This window comes from Salmo salar, chromosome 09, assembly GCF_965601325.2.
Source record: "Salmo salar chromosome 09, fSalSal1, whole genome shotgun sequence".
NCBI classification, from domain to species: domain Eukaryota; kingdom Metazoa; phylum Chordata; class Actinopteri; order Salmoniformes; family Salmonidae; genus Salmo; species Salmo salar.
In genome coordinates, this window is record NC_138299.1 from 140567097 (window position 1) to 140585380 (window position 18284).

At 40.2% G+C, this 18284-nt stretch overlaps 1 pseudogene; it reads left to right on the forward strand.

Moving 5' to 3' along the window:
• LOC106612946 (somatolactin-like) overlaps window positions 1-18284 on the forward strand; it is a 96744-nt pseudogene that overhangs the window by 74179 nt on the left and 4281 nt on the right.

An 18284-nucleotide genomic window follows, 5' to 3' on the forward strand; every position in this document is an offset into this window, starting at 1 on the left:
GGTGGATGCTTTAGTCCAGGTCTGGGAGGAGATCCCTCAGGAGACCATCCGCCACCTCATCAGGAGCATACCCAGGCATTGTAGGGAGGTCATACAGGCACGTGGAGGCCACACACACTACTGAGCCTCATTTTGACTTGTTTTAACCTGTTATGGCTAGGGGGCAGTATTTTCACGGCTGGATAAAAAACGTACCCGATTTAATCTGGTTACTACTCCTGCCCAGTAACTAGAATATGCATATAATTATTGGCTTTGGATAGAAAACACTCCAAAGTTTCTAAAACTGTTTGAATGGTGTCTGTGAGTATAACAGAACTCAAATGGCAGGTCAAAACCTGAGAGATTCCTTTACAGGAAGTGGCTATCTGACCATTTCTTGAACTTCTTTGCCATCTCTATCTTTTACAAAGGATCTCTGCTCTAACGTGACACTTCCTACGTCTTCCATGGGCGCTCAGAGCCTGGGAAAAACCTGAATGTCGTCATCCCAGCCCCAGGCTGAAACACATTATCGCCTTTCTCAAGTGGCCGATCAAGGGACTGTGGGCTTAGGCGCGTGCCCTGGCCGCCCCCGTGTTTGTGATTTTTCCTCTGTTTGCCGAAAAGGAGATTCCCGGGTCGGAATATTATCGCTTTTTTACGAGATAAATTGCATAAAAATGGATTTTAAACAGCGGTTGACATGCTTCGAAGTACGGTAATGGAATATTTAGAATTTTTTTGTCACGAATTGCGCCATGGGCGCGACCCTGATTTACCATTTTGGATAGTTTCTGGAACGCACGAACAAAACGCCGCTATTCGGATATAACGATGGATTATTTGGGACCAAACCAACATTTGTTATTGAAGTAGCAGTCCTGGGAGTGCATTCTGACGAAGACAACAAAGATAATAACATTTTTGTTATAGTAAATCTGATTTTGGTGAAGGCTAAACTTGCCGGGTGTCTAAATAGCTAGCCCGTGATGGCTGGGCTATGTACTTTGAATATTGCAAAATGTGCTTTCACCAAAAAGCTATTTTAAAATCGGACATATCGAGTGCATAGAGGAGTTCTGTATCTATAATTCTTAAAATAATTGTTATGCTTTTTGTGAACGTTTATCGTGAGTAATTTAGTAAATTGTTAGTAAATTCCCCGGAAGTTTGCTAGTATGCTAGTTCTGAACGTCACATGCTAATGTAAAAAGCTGGTTTTTGATATAAATATGAACTTGATTGAACAAAACATGCATGTATTGTATAACATAATGTCCTAGGGTTGTCATCTGATGAAGATCATCAAAGGTTAGTGCTGCATTTAGCTGTCTTCTGGGCTTTTGTGACATTATATGCTAGCTTGAAAAATGGGTGTCTGATTATTTCTGGCTGGGTGCTCTGCTGACATAATCTAATGTTTTGCTTTCGCTGTAAAGCCTTTTTGAAATCGGGCAGTGTGGTTAGATAAAGGAGAGTCTTGTCTTTAAAATGCTGTGAAATAGTCATATGTTTGAAAAATTGAAGTTTTTGTATTTTTGAGGAATTTGTCATTCGCGCCACGCCTATCATTGGATATTGGAGCAGGTGTTCCGCTAGCGGAACGTCTAGATGTAAGAGGACATAACATCAAAAGTTAGATCAGCCTGTAGTGTGGTTTTCCACTTTAATTTTGAGTGTGACTCCAAATCCAGACCTCAATGGGTTGATAAATTGGATTTCCATTGATTATTTTTGTGTGATTTTGTTGTCAGCACATTCAACTATGTAAAGAAAAAAGTATTTAATAAGATTATTTCTTTCATTCAGATCTAGGATGTGTTGTTTAAATGTTCCCTTTATTTTTTTGAGCAGTATACAAAGTGTTATGTTTGGGTTAAATCCAATACGTTCACATTACTGAGTACCACTCTCCATATATTCAAGCATAGTGAAGCTGCATCATGTTATGGCTATGCTCATAATTGTTAAGTACTGGGAGTTTTTTAGGATAAAAAATGTATGGAACGGAGCTAAGCACAGGCAAAATCCTATAGGAAAACCTGGTTCAGTCTGATTTCCACTAGACACTGGGAGATGAATTCACCTATCAGCAGGACAATAGCCTAAAACACAAGGCCAAATCCACACTGGAGTTGCTTACCGGGAAGACAGAAAATGTTCCTGAGTGGCGGAGTTAAAGCTTTGACTTTAATCTGCTTGAAAATATATGGCAAGATCTGAAAATGGTTGTCTAGAGCTTGAAGAATTTTGAAAAGAATAATGGGCAAATGTTGCGAAATCCAGGTGCGGAAAGCTCTTAGAGACTTACACAGAAAGACTCATAGCTGTAATTGCTGACAAAGGTGATTCTAACATGTATTGACTTAGGGGGTTGAATGCTTATCTAATCAAGATATATTAGTGTTTTATTAAACAAATGTTTGATTTAATTTTTTGACTTTGACATTAAAGTATTTTGTGTAGATTGTTGACCAAAAATCTAAATTAAAGCCATTTGAATACCACAAAATGTGGAAAAAGTCAAGGGGTGTGAATACTTTCTGAAGGCACTGAACATGCAGGGGATTAACGTAGTACTGTAAATGGAATGCTACAAGCTGATCTTGAGCATTGAAGTAGATTGTTTTATTCTGTAGATATTCATCCTAGAAAAAACTAAGAAAATTACAAATGTAATTCATAGGGCTGTCAGATTAAATCAGTTAACTCAAGTTAACTTATTGTAATTTTAGTGCACAATTATTATTTTTAAATCTGAACGCATTCTCAATACACTGCAAACATCCCAAATACATAATCAATACAGCTAAAAACAACAATGCAATGTAAAAACAAGTTTACACTGAGATATCAGAAAGTTTGCTTTCTCAATTAAAACATTTTTTTTCTCACCAATACTTCAGAGAAAATCAATACATCTATGTTCTTGTAATGTTTTTGTAAGAAAAATCTTAAATTAAAGTTAAATTTAATAGTTTAAAAATGCTTTTGTTTTTTTTAAGTCTAAAAACGCCACTCTTTCGAGATCAGAGAAATTGGATCCACTAAAATGTGCATGACGCCAACTAAGGGGGTTTAATTTTCCAATCGACAGACAGGACAGATCACTTACTTTAATTCTCAGAATGGATTAACACATTTAATGGTGTGGGTTTGGGGGACCGTAATACTGTATGTAGGACACTCAGTAATCAGAGACAAAAATTTGATATGCCGGATTTAATAATGTCCTACGCCCACCTACCCTGGCTTTATTTCAACGGGGATTAAAATGTGGGCTGCCAATGACAACCAAACAGAGTCATTACTGTAAGATGGGCAGCTCTGGCTGCTGGGGGAGACTGACTGGTTCTCACCAGGATTTCTTCACCATAATAGATTTTTCAGACATCTCCTTTATCATAGTATCTAGTAAATTGGTGTATTATGGGGTACCATCAGGCATATGGGAGAAATTTGAAGGAATCTCTCAACAACAGTCAACAATGAAGAAATACACCAGACAAAGTCTCTGAAAGAGATAAGGTCCTCTCTCATCTGAATGTAATCCATAGTGACCAGCAGTGGTGTAAAGTACTTAAGTAAAAATACTTTAAATGTATACTTAAGTAGTTTTGGGGGGAATCTATACTTTAATTTACTATTTATATTTTTTACATCTTTTACAACTTCCACTGCATTCCTAAAGCAAATAATGTACTTTTTACTACTTACATTTTCCCTGACACCCAAAAGTACTCGTTACATTTTGAATGCTTAGCAGGACAGGAAAATGGTCCAATTCACACATTTATCAAGAGAACATCCCTGGACATCCCTATTGCCTCTGATCCGGCAGGCACACTAAACACAAATGCTTCGTTTATAAATTATGTCTGACTGTTGAAGTGTGTCCCTGGCTATCCGTAAATTAAAAAAACAAGAAAATTGTGCCGTCTGGGTTCCTTAATATAAAGTATTTGAAATTATTTGTTATTTTACTTTCATACTTAAGTATATTCAAAACCAAAAACTTCTAAATTTTACTCAATTAGTATTTTACCGGGAGACTTTCACTTTTACTTTTAAGGTACAGTTGAAGTTGGAAGTTTACATACACCTTAGCCAAATACTTTTAAACTCACTTTTTCAAAATTCCTGACATTTAATCTTAGTAGAAATACCCTATCTTAGGTCAGTTAGGATCACCACTTTATTTTAATAACATACAATGTCAGACTAATAGTAGAGAGAATGATTTATTTCAGATTTTATTTCTTTCATCACATTCCCAGTGGGTCAGAAGTTTACATACACTCAATTAGTATTTGGTAGCATTGCCTTTAAATTGTTTAACTTGGGTCAAACAGTTTGGGTACCCTTCCACAAGCTTCCCAAATAAGTTGGGTGAATTTTGGCCCATTCCTCCTGACAGAGCTGGTGTAACTGAGTCAGGTTTGTAGGCCTCCTTGCTCGCACACATTTTTTCAGTTCTGCCCACAACATTTCTATAGGATTGAGGTCAGGGCTTTGTGATGGCCACTCCAATACCTTGACTTTGTTATCCTTAAGCCATTTTGCCACAACTTTGGAAGTATGCTTGGGGTCATTGTCCATTTGGAAGACCCATTTGTGACCAAGCTTTAACTTCCTGAATGATGTCTTGAGATGTTGCTTCAATATATCCACATCATTTTCCTACCTCATGATGCCATCTACTTTGTGAAGTGCACCAGTCGCTCCTGCAGCAAAGCACCCCCACAACATGATGCTGCAACCCCCATGCTTCAAGGTTGGGATGTTGTTCTTCGGCTTGCAAGCCTCCCCCTTTTTCCTCCAAACATAATGATGGTCATTATGGCCAAACAGTTCTATATTTGTTTCATCAGACCAGAGGACATTTCTCCAAAAAGTACGATCTTTGTCCCCATGTGCAGTTACAAACCGTAGTCTGGCTTTTCTATGGCCGTTTTGGATCAGTGGCTTCTTCCTTGCTGAGTGGCCTTTCAGGTTATGTCGATATAGGACTCGTTTTACTGTGGATATAGATACTTTTGTACCCGTTTCCTCCAGCATCTTCACAAGGTCCTTTGCTGTTGTTCTGGAATTGATTTGCACTTTTCGCACCATAGTACATTCATCTCTAGGAGACAGAACGCGTCTCCTTCCTGAGCGGTGTGACGGCTGTGTGGTCCCATGGTGTTTATACTTGCATACTATTGTTTGTACAGATGAATGTGGTATCCTCAGGCATTTGGAAATTGCTCCCAAGGATGAACCAGACTTGTGGAGGTTTATACATTTTTTCTGAGGTTTTGGCTGATTTATTTTGATTTTCCCATGATGTAAAGCAAAGAGGCACTGAATTTGAAGGTAGGCCTTGAAATACATCCACAGGTACACCTCCAATTGACTCAAATGATGTCAATTAGCCTATCAGAAGCTTTCTGGAATTTTCCAAACTGTTTAAAGGCACAGTCAACTTAGTGTATGTAAACGTCTGACCCACTGGAATTGTGATACAGTGAATTATAACTGAAATAATCTGTCTGTAAACAATTGTTGGAAAAATTACTTGTGTCATGCACAAAGTAGATGTCCTAACTGACTTGCCAAAACTATAGTTTGTTAACAAGAAATTTGTGGAGTGGTTGAAAAATGAGTTTTAACGACTCCAACCTAAATGTATATAAACTTCCGACTTCAACTGTATCTTTACTTTTACTCAAGTATGATAATTGGGTACTTTTTCTACCACTGGTGATCAGAGTATGTTGGATGGGTAGGAACATATCCTCTTACCAAAAACGTATGCAAAACCCTATCCGTTTGTCTCACTCATCGCCTGTTGAATCCATATAAATGTCCTTGGTATCCTCAAATATGCTAGGAGGAAGACCACTGTCATGACATAATAAACATGATACAAGGTACTTTATACCCCTTCAGAGAGAATTTAGGATATGATCAATAATATTCCTAGAAAGATATTGGATACATCCTTTTGCTAGCAGTAGGTCTAATGCTTGTAGTGTTATTGGATTCAATAACTACAGATAGATTGGTTCTGGGTATTTTTAAATCTGTGTGTGTGTGTGTGTCTACAGTACTCAGTCTTGCAGGGTGGTGTGTGGGCAGTGCTGCTCTGGCCCTGTCTGCTCTCCCTGGGTGTCCCTCTGGAGTGTAAGGACGAGCAGGGCAGCATCACACACTGTGCCTCCATCTCCCAGGAGAAACTACTGGAACGGGTCATCCAACATGCCGAGCTCATCTACAGCGGTTCTGAGTCATTCTGTACTCTGTTTGTGAGTACCACACAACTCCTACGTACTTCCCGCATTTCCAACATACCTCCTCTGACAGCACTCACCTAAGAAATGTGTTCATTCATATCTGTGTGCAGACTGTAAGCTTAGTGTTTCACATTATACGTGTCCTGTGTTTTGGGGAAGTCCTACGGAAATAATTACCCTACCAATCCCTTTGCTATATGCTCAACCAATACAACCAACACATTCTGGCTTCATAGTAGTTCCCCAACTCTCCTCAGACAAAGAAGGATTAAAATCAAGACCATGCTGATAATTATATACAGTGCTGTGCATTCATATTGTGGTTTTCTGTAGAAGGAAAGCCCATAAGATTCCCTTCCATACTGAGAGTAGGGAACCAGCATCGGCTTTGAAATGGAAACATCATCTATCTCCTCATTATTGGAAAGACACTGCATTTTATTTTATTTAACCTTTATTTAACTAGGCAAGTCAGTAAGGAAAACAGTATTATTTCCAATGACAGCCTTCCAAAAGGCCTCCTGCGGGGACAGGGGCTGGGATTAAAAATGATAATATAGGACAAAACACACATCACGACAAGAGAGACACCACAACACTACATAAAGAGAGACCTAAGACAACAACATAGCATGGCAGCAACACATGACAACACAGCATGGTAGCAACACAACATGACAACAACATGGTAGCAACACAACATGGCAGCAGCACAAAATGGTAGCAGCACTAAACATGGTACAATCATTATTGGGCACAGACAACAGCACAAAGGCAAGAAGGAAGAGACAACAATACATCACGTGAAGCATCCACAACTGTCAGTAAGAGTTTCCATGATTGAGTCTTTGAATAAGAGATGGAGATAAAACTGTATAGTTTGAGTGTTTGTTGCAACTCGTTCCAGTCGCTAGCTGCGGCTAGCTCCTGAAAAGAGGAGCGACCCAGGGATGTGTGTGCTTTGGGGACCTTTAACAGAATGTGACTGGCAGAACGGGTGTTGTATGTGGAGGATGAGGGCTGCAGTAGCTATCAGAGATAGGGGGGAGTAAGCCCTAAGAGGGTTTTATAAATAAGCATCAACCAGTTGGTCTTGCGACGGATATACAGAGGTGACCAGTTTACAGAGGAGTATAGAGTGCAGTGATGTGTCCTATAAGGAGCATTGGTGGCAAATCTGATGGCCAAAGGGTCAAAATCATCTTGCTGCCCGATAGCACCCTTACCTGACGATCTATAAATTATGTCTCTGTAATCTAGCATGGGTAGGATGGTCATCTGAATCAGGGTTAGTTTGGCAGCTGGGGTGAAAGAGGAGCGATTACGATAGAGGAAACCAAGTCTAGATTTAACCTTAGCCTGCAGCTTTGATATGTGCTGAGAGTAGGACAGTGTACCATCTAGCCATACTTCCAAGTACTTCCATGAGGTGACTACCTCAAGCTCTAAACCCCCAGAGGTAGTAATCACACCGGTGGGGAGAGGGGCATTCTTCTTACCAAACCACATGACCTTTGTTGTTTTGGAGGTGTTCAGAACAAGGTTAAGGACAAGGAAAGCTTGTTGCACACTAAGAAAGCTTTGTTGTGAAGTGATTAACACAAAATCCGGGGAGGGGCCAGCTGAGTATAAGACTGTATCATCTGCATATAAATGGTTGAGAGAGCTTCCTACTGCCTAAGCTATGTTGTTGATGTAAATTGAGAAGAGCATGGAGCCTAGGATCGAGCCTTGGTGTACTCACTTGATGACAGGCCATAGCTGAGACAGCAGCTGTTCAGACTTTATACACTGCACTCTTTGAGAGAGGTAGTTAGCAAACCAGGCCAAAGACCCTTCAGAGAAACCAATACTCCTTAGCCGGCTCACAAGAATGGAATGATCTACCATATCAAATCAAGTCAATAAAAATAGCAGGACAACATTGCTTAGAATCAAGGGTAATGGTGACATCATTTAGGACCTTTAACCTCTCTAGGGAAGGTGGGACGAAATCGTGACTAAATATGACTATTTTACACCATTTTAAAGACAAGACTCTCCTTTATCTAACCACACTGTCCGATTTCAAAAAGGCTTTACAGTGAAAGCAAAACATTAGATTATGTCAGCAGAGTACCCAGCCAGAAATAATCAGACACCCATTTTTCAAGCTAGCATATAATGTCACATAAATCCAAACCACAGCTAAATGCAGCACTAACCTTTGATGATCTTAATCAGATGACACTCCTAGGACATTATGTTATACAATACATGCATGTTTTGTTCAATCAAGTTCATATTTATATCAAAAAACAGCTTTTTACATTAGCATGTGACGTTCAGAACTAGCATACCCACCGAAACTTCCGGTGAATTTACTAAATTACTCACGATAAACGTTCACAAAAAACATAACAATTATTTTAAGAATTATAGATACAGAACTCCTTTATGCAATCGCTATGTCTGATTTTAAAATAGCTTTTCGGTGAAAGCACATTTTGCAATATTCTGAGTAGATAGCTCGCCATCACGGGCTAGCTATTTAGACACCCACCAAGTTTAGCCCTCACCAAAGTCAGATTTACTATAAGAAAAATTTGATTACCTTTGCTGTTCTTCGTCAGAATGCACTCCCGGGACTTCTACTTCAATAACAAATGTTGGTTTGGTTCCAAATAATCCATAGTTATATTCAAATAGCGGCGTTTTGTTGTGCGTTCAAGACACTATCCGAAGGGTGACGAAGGGTTACGCGTCCGACGCGATTCGTGACAAAAAATTTCAATATATTCCATTACCGTACTTCGAAGCATGTCAACCGCTGTTTAAAATCAATTTTTATGCGATTTTTCTCGTAAAAAAGCGATAATATTCGGACCGGGAAACCCTGTTTTCGTTCAAAGACGAAAAAATTAAAACATGGTGTTGCCTCGTGCACGCGCCTCAGGCTCATTGTTCTCAGATCGACCACTATCCAAATGCGCTACTGTTTTTCAGCCAGGGCCTGCAAAGGCATCATTCAGCGTTTTGCCGCCTTCTGAGAGCCTATGGGAGCCGTAGGAAGTGTCACGTTACAGCAGAGATCCTCAGTTTTCAATAAACAGAGTGTAGAAGGCCAAGAAATGGTCAGAGAGGGCACTTCCTGTAAGGAATCTTCTCAGGTTTTGGCCTGCCAAATGAGTTCTGTTATACTCACAGACACCATTCAAACAGTTTTAGAAACTTTGGAGTGTTTTCTATCCAAAGCTAATAATTATATGCATATTCTAGTTTCTGGGCAGGAGTAATAATCAGATTAAATCGGGTACGTTTTTTATCCGGCCGTGAAAATACTGCCCCCTAGCCATAACAGGTTAAGGGGTTCTTCTCCAGGTTCATCTCTCTGTAGGTGATGGCTTTGTTTTGGAAGGTTTGGAATCGCTTCCTTTTAGGTGGTTGTAGAATTTAAGGGCTCTTTTCTGGATTTGGATAATTAGCGGGTATCAGCCTTATTCTGCTCTGCATGCATTATTTGATGTTTTGCGTTGTACATGGAGGATATTTTTGCAGAATTCTGCATGCAGCGTCTCAATTTGGTGTTTGTCCCATTTTGGGAACACTTGGTTGGTTGGTGAGCCGACCCCAGACCTCACAACCATAATGGGTTCTATAACTGATTCAAGTATTTTTAGCCAGATCCTAATTGGTATGTTGAATTTTATGTTCCTTTGGTGGCATAGAAGGCCCTTCTTGCCTTGTTTCTCAGATCGTTCACAGCTTTGTGGATGTTACCTGTGCCGCTTATGTTCAGGCCAAAGTATGTAAAGTTTTTGTGTGCTCTAGGGCAATGGTATCTAGATGGAATTTGTATTTGTGGTCCTGGCAACTGGACATTTTTTGGAACACCATTGTTTTTGTCTTACTCAGATGTACTGTCAGGGCCCAGGTCTGACAGAATCTGTGCAGAAGATATAGGTGATGCTGTAGGCCCTCCTTGGTTGGTGACAGATGCACCAGATCATCAGAAAACAGTAGACATTTGACTTCAGACTCTAGTAGGGTGAGGCCGGGTGCTGCAGACTGTCCTTGTGCCCTTGCCAATTTGTTGGTATATATGTTGAAGAGCGTGGGGCTTAAGCTGCATCCCTGTCTCACCCCTCGGCCCTGTGGAAAGAAATGTGTGTGTTTTTTGTCAATTGTAACCGCACACTTGTTGTTTGTGTACATGGATTTTATAATGTCGTATGTTTTTTCCCCAACACCACTTTCCATCAATTTGTATGGCAGACCCTCATGCCAAATTGAGTCAAAAGCTTTTTGGAAATCAACAAAGCATGAGAAGACTTTGCCTTTGTTTTGGTTTGTTTGTTTGTTAATTAGGGTGAATATGTGGTCTGCCGTACAGTAATTTGGTAGAAAGCCAATTTGACATTTGCTAAGTACATTGTTTTCACTGAGGAAATGCACGAGTCTACTGTTAATGATAATATAGAGGATTTTTCCAAGGTATTACACGGTAGTAATTGGGGTCAAATTTGTCTCCACATTTGTGGATTGGGGTGATCAGTCCTTGGTTCCAAATATTGGGGAAGAGGCCAGAGCTGAGGATGATGTTAAAGAGTTTAAGTATAGCCAATTGGAATTTGTGGTCTGTATATTTTATAATTTCATTTAGGGTACCATCAAAACCACAGGCCTTTTTGGGTTGAAGGGTTTTTATTTTGTCCTGTATTTCATTCAATGTAATTGGAGAATCCAGTGTGTTCTGGTAGTCTTTAATAGTTTATTCTAAGATTTGTATTTGATCATGTATATGTTTTAGCTGATTGTGCTTTGTTATAGGGCCAAAAAGAGTGGAGAAGTGGTTTACCCATACATCTCCATTTTGGATAGATAACTCTTCGTGTTGTTGTTTAGAGTTATTACATTTTCCCAGAATTGGAAAAATTACATTCCTCAATTACATTGAACGGATTTCTGACGTGCTGTTCCTTATTTTTCCGTAGTGTATTTCTGTATTGTTTTAGTGATTCACCATAGTGAAGGCGTATGCTCAGGTTTTCTGGGTCTCTATATTTTTGGTTGGATAGGTTTCTCAATTTCATTCTTAGTTTTTTGCATTCATCATCAAACCATTTGTCATTGTTGTTAATTTTCTTAGGTGGTCCGCTTGACATTTTTATATTTGATAGGGAAGCTGAAAGGTCAAATATACTGTTTAGGTTTTCTACTGCCAAGTTTACACCTTCACTATTACAGTGAAATATTTTGTCCAGGAAATTTTCCAGAAGGAATTAAATTTGTTGTTGCCTAATTGTTTTTTAGTAGATTTCCACTCTACTTTCCATCCATCTATAGCATTTCTTAATATTATTCAGTTCCTTTGGCTTTGATGCCTCTGTTTAAGTAGACTGTGATTTTCCTGTGATCTGATAGGGGTGTCAATGTGCTGACTGTGAACGCTCTAAGAGACTCAGGGTTGAGGTCAATTATAAAGTAGTCAACAGTTCTACTTCCAAGAGATGAGCTATATGTGTACCTATCGTAGCAGTGCCCTCGAAGCCTACCATTGACTGCGTACACAAACAGCGTCCGACAGAGCTGCAGGAGTTGTGACCCGTTTGTGTTGGTTATGTTGTCGTAGTTGTGTCTAGGGGGGATGGAATGCTGTCACCTCCAGGTAGGTGTTTGTCCCCTTGTGTGCTGAGCAGAGGTGTGGACTCGGGTCAAATGACTTGAACTCGAGTCAGACTCGAGTCACAAATATGATGACTTGCAACTCGACTTTGACTTTAACACCAATGACTCATGACTTGACTTGGACTTGAGCCTTATGACTCGACCTGGTTTGATACCCTCCCCAAGCCCAAATATAAAAGATAATGCTATTTAAAAAAGTGTGCAGCGCATCAACTCTTCATTTAACGGATTACAGTTTGAATCGGACAGCAGCCAATCAAATTGTGCCAGCTGCGAAAAAGTTCTGCGTGGCAGTGTAGAGGAACGTCAGCGGGTGAATTCAGATGGAGCCCTTCGAAAGATGATAACCCAAAATTATTATTTCGGATATAAAGATGACTCTGTATCAACAAAAAACGGATTGCAACTTGCAAAACATGCGGGAAGAAAATTACAGACGGAGGCGCAACAATTTCCAACTTTGTTCGACATTTGAAGCTGCACAAAGAATGGTAAGTCGTGGCTAATATAGCCGACAGTTATATATTTTATTACTTTACTAGTGTATCATGTAGGCAAACGTAACGTTAAATCAATGAGCCTCCACACAGTCAGTCAGTGCGGGAACCTGATCATTGCACCCAAGGTTGAGCTACAACTGGCTAGGCAGTTGGTAGCCTAAATCCTGCCTGATGTTACTGCTGTTCCTAAAACCATTGACATACATTAGCCCAATGTAACCACAGAGAGAGAGAGAGAGAGAGTGTGTGTGTGTGTGTGTGTGTGTGTGTGTGTGTGTGTGTGTGTGTGTGTGTGTGTGTGTGTGTGTGTTAAGGTTGGGTGATTGTGTACAAGCCTACATCGCCCGATTGCACCCCATAGCAATCCTCGATAGTCGATCATTTCCATGGAAATATAATGTTTATTTGGAAAGTAATAAATGTATATTTATATCATTTCCATGGAAATATAATGTTTTTTTGGAAAGTAATAAATATATATTTATATTTAAAAGCCTTCATGATTTGCGTAAATGTAACTATTACTGTTGTTAAAAATATGAAATGGTATTACATTTGGTGAAGAGCACATCGAAACTCAAAGTTTAGGACTTGAGACTTGAGTTGATACTTGACGGTCTTGACTTGAGACTTGACTCAGACATGCCTGTCTTGACTTGGGACTTGACTTGGGACTTGAGTGCTAAGACTTGAGACTTACTTGTGACATGTAAAACAATGACTTGGTCCCACCTCTGGTGCTGAGGGTGTCGGGTTCTTGTCCAGTTCTGTCATTTAGGTCGCCACAGACTAGGGTAGCACACATAGGTAGCATACATGTTGACATTTTTCTCTGTTGAGATAATTTCCTTATTAATTTCTAGCCAGATGTAAAATGTTCCTGTTTTGACTAATTTAATAGAGTGGGTTAGGTCTGCTCCATATCAACTTAGCATACCCCCTAAGTCTCTTCCCTGTTTCACACCTGGTAGTTTGGTGGATGGGGACTACCAGCTTTCTGTAACCTAGAGGGCAACCAGTGGGTCCATCTCCTTTATACCATGTTTCTTGTAGGATGACAATGTCTATATTTCCAATTTATTTGATGAAGTCTGAGTTCCTGCTCTTTAGGCCAAAGACAGATGACCTCAGACCTTGTATATTCCAGGATGAGATAGTAAAAGTGTTGTGTTCCATAGTGTCTAGTGTTGTTTTTGTGTGTTTTGTGTGGTTTTGTGTCGCAGGATGGGGCTTGGGCGGGTGAAATAGTGGGGGTTGGGCCTGTTGCTCTGCTAACAACCTGGGCATATGTCCTGCTGTCATGTTGAGGTCCTTGCTGGGGGGCATGCGGTGGGCAGAAGGGGCATAGGACTAACATGGGGGGGCCTATTTAGGGTGTGGCCAGGGTTTTCTTGGGGTGGTCTTAGCTGGTTGGAATGTGGCTGGTGATGCTGTGGTCTGGGTGTAGGTCCTTTTGGCGTGGGTTCTCTCGGTGCAGATACTTCGGGAGGGGGTCTTGCAGGTCTGGGAGGGTGTCTCGCTGGTCTGGCTGGGGTGTACGTTGCTCTGTTGGTCCTGTGTGAGGTGCTGGGGCTACGGTTGAGGTTGACGTCCTTCAGGGTCCTGGCAAAAGTTGTGATTGCTGCCTTGTAGAGGTGGACCTGGTCGTAAATGCTGTTCAAGTCCAGGGTGGAGTGGTGGGCCAAGTAGACATTAGGTTTTGAGGCAGAGTCTCGCGAAATGCTTGCATTCACCCCCCACTTGTGCATTGGGGTAAGTGGAAGAAGCTTTTTCAATCACTCCCTTGAGTGCTGTGGCCACCCTTTCCAGCTAGCCCCTCAGGTCATTTGTGCCTGTGTGAATTATGATGTTTCTGGGGGGACCCTAGTCTTTTCTCTGACAACAGTGCCAGGGAATGCCTAGTTTTTGGGCACCAGAGTTTAGCCACTTTGTGTTTGGGAAAAGTTAATTTTCTTGAATGTATTTGCCATTTGAGTCAAAGAGGAGCACACTTTCTGGCTTTGTGTGTCCTCAGTGGATGGGGGTTGTCAGAAGGGCTATCTGGGGATTTGTGTGTCTCTCTCTCTCTCTGTGTGTGTGTTTGTTTGGACTTTTGTCTTAATTTCTGGTGATTGAGATGTCTTCCTTCTATGATTGTGTGTGTGATTGTGGGACTCCACACACACACACACACACACACACACACACACACACACACACACACACACACACACACACACACGTGCCTGTGTGTGTAGCCCCAAAGCACAAAACGGCCTTGGCGGGACATAGAAACAGCACGTAGCTTTGCAGTTATGGTCACTTAATGTATGAGTGAGTCTTCTGTCCCTGTAGTGCCATTTCTGTGGTGGATTGTTTTCGCCGATTGAATATTAGTTGGGCCTAATTATTCTTGTATCTTGTTCCCACCATTGTTATAATTATTTGTGTTTTATATACCTTTATTTTGACAGGGAAGAAATACTGACACTAGAGTCTCTTTTACAGATGAGCCCTGCTTAAATACATCAAACATATACAATATACAAAATCACAAAACATATTAAGAAAAACAGACACATTTATCAACAGAGGTCTCCAACTCTGAACTGACCAAGGGGGCCGGAACATCTAATTTCAGAGAGTTCTGGAAGTTGTTCCACATACCAAGCTAAAAAAACAAAAATCAGCTTCACCCAACTCTGTCGAGACCGAAGGGGCCTCCAGTGTTATCCAAGCCTGAGACCGGATTTGGTCATTTGTAAGTCTAAATTGAATTAATGATGACAGATACATAGGATGTTTCTGCATGAGTGCTTTGTAGATAAACACAAGAAAATGCTGCTCTCTCTTTACATACAAAGAGGCCCAAACTACTTTTTGATACAGAACACAAAGGGGAGTTCTATAACCATCATCAGTAATCAACCTAAGGGGACAATGGAAAACAGCATTTAGTTGTTTAAATGTAGATGCTGTTGCATGCCTATAAATCATATCCCTATAATATAAAATAGATATTAACAAAAGTCATAGATGCATTGTTTCTGTAAAATAAACCTTCTATGAACTTCAACTTCTTCACCAGCTCATTGACAGATTTTTTAAATTACACTTTATCATTAAGCCAGATATAATTTGTGTACCGTTCAAACTAGTCATTGCAAATTTCATTTAAATCCGGTTTATGGGATTTAGAAAAAAATCATGCATTTTGTCTTGCTTGCATTTGGCAATAACTTTAGATCCAATAGTGCTGCAGTGCTTAACAATCAGACTTAAAATGTGAAAAGGCTTGGCCAATCGATGGAGCAATGGAATACTATACTGTTTCATTTGGATACAAATTAATATATATATTTTTTTTACAGCAATACCAATGTTATTTATATAGATTGTAGGTGTCTAGGTGTCTGGTTAGACTGTAAACTCTCCTTCCAGACTCACATCAATCATCTCCAATCCAAAGTTACATCTAGAATTGGCTTCCTATTTCGCAACAAAGCATCCTTCACTCATGCTGCCAAACATACCCTCGTAAAACTGACCATCCTACCAATCCTCGACTTCGGCGATGTCATTTACAAAATAGCCTCCAATACCCTACTCAACAAGCTGGATGCAGTCTATCACAGTGCCATCCGTTTTGTCACCAAAGCCCCATATACTACCCACCACTGCGACCTTTACGCTCTCGTTGGCTGGCCTTCGCTTCATAATCGTCGCCAAACACATTGGCTCCAGGTCATCTACAAGACCCTGCTAGGTAAAGTCCCCCCTTATCTCCGCTCACTGGTCACCATAGCAGAACCCACCTGTAGCACGCGCTCCAGCAGGTATATCTCTCTGGTCACCCCTAAAGCCAACTCCTCCTTTGGTCGTCTCTCCTTCCAGTTCTCTGCTGCCAATGACTGGAACGAACTACAAAAATCTCTGAAACTGGAAACACTTATCTCCCTCACTAGCTTTAAGCACCAGCTATCAGAGCAGCTCCCAGATCACTGCACCTGTACATAGCCCATCTATAATTTAGCCCAAACTACTACCTCTTCCCCTACTGTATTTATTTATTTTATTTATTATTTTGCTCCTTTGCACCATATTATTTATATTTTAACTTTGAACTTTCTTCAAATTATAATTCTACCATTCCAGTGTTTTAATTGCTACACTTTATTTACTTTGCCACCATGGCCTTTTTTTTGCCTTACCTCCCTTATCTCACATCATTTGCTCACATTGTATATAGTCTTATTTTTGTCTACTGTATCATTGATTGTATGTTGTTTTACTCCATGTGTAACTCTGTTTTTGTATGTTGTCGAACTGCTTTGCTTTATCTTGGCCAGGTCGCAATTGTAAATGAGAACTTGCCTACCTGGTTAAATAAAGGTGAAATAAAAAAAATAAAAAAATTAAAAAAAGATTGTAAACAGTAGTGACCCTAGTATAGAACCTTGGGGTCGCAAGACAAGGAAGCCTGGGCATGGGTTGACAATTATCAAGACCATTACTATCCCCATCCTTATGGAGTGGTAGCGCAAAATATGCTTTCCAAACTTTTGGAATATTTCATGATACTTAAATTAAATAAATAATGTGTGTTACTGAGCCAGCAATGAGAGGTGCTGCATACTTAAGCAAAGAGGGGTCCAAATTGTTAGCCCCTAATGACTTATTGGTGTCAATAGCTAATAAGGCAGCAAGAACTTCTGTTTCTGTGAGTTGCCGAAAAGAAAAACCCTGACTACCATTTCACAAGTCATGTGAGGTTGACTGATCATCCATCAAGGCAACTGGCCCAGCCTTGATTTGTTATCAAGAGGAAGTCAGAGTATAGGAGAGTACCATGGATTAGTTAGTTCTTTGACTCTGAGTGGCATGTTTGTCAGCCAGAGAGGTAAAAATGGATGAGAAAAAATGTAAGTGCCAAAACAGGGTCCGCTATGCGGCTAGTAGAAAAAAGATTGCCTGGGGTGAGAATTCAAATTAAATATTTTCACAATTTTACGAGGGTCAGAGTTTTTCAATTTGGTAACTCTAATGCAAGCATAGGGCAGTGGTCACTGATATAATCAGCAAAAACACCACTAACCAAATACTTATGGGGATGGTTAGTCAGGATAAGGTCAGTCAATGAGGAATTTTCTAGGTTCTTTCATCTGAGTGAGTTTCATTATCAGCCGAGTCAAGTTGAAGTCGGGACAGATATTCTTAAACTGATCTGAGGCACGTGTAAGACAATCAAGAATTAGATCTCCTGACACACCAGAAAGGGTTTTAAATAATCAGAAATAATATTAACAGTCTCCGCCAAAGTAGCTGTGGGTGGTAAACCACAGCAATAAATATATGCATATTTTGACTTATGGACACTTTTATAACCAAGAGCTCACACAGTGTTGGGACAGAGATGCTAAGAAAGCATGATGCCGTAAGGGAAGATCTTACATAAACAGCCATCCCTCCCCCTTCTTATTTGTCTATCACATTTGAACATTTTGTCCTCAATGGCAAAGTCTTTATCCATAATGGAATTATTCAGCCAGGTCTTTGAGATAACCAGAACACCTGGGCGAGTGTTATGCACCCAGACATACAGAAAGTCCAGTTCAGACATCAGGCTTCGCACACTTATATTTAACAGTCCAAGCCCTGTGCAAGATCTTAAAACAGCAGAAGTATCCATAGTGACACAGGGGTCAATAGAACAGGATGAGCTAGCCACAATATGTTTCCTAATTGTATCCAAAGTTTGAAAGCTAATTGTAGAATTCTGGTAAATGTGCAAAGGATTACTATTGACAATACCCTTATGCTGATGAGCACATGTAGCAAAACAATAGCTTGATATAAAACTATTAATAGTATCACGTTTGAG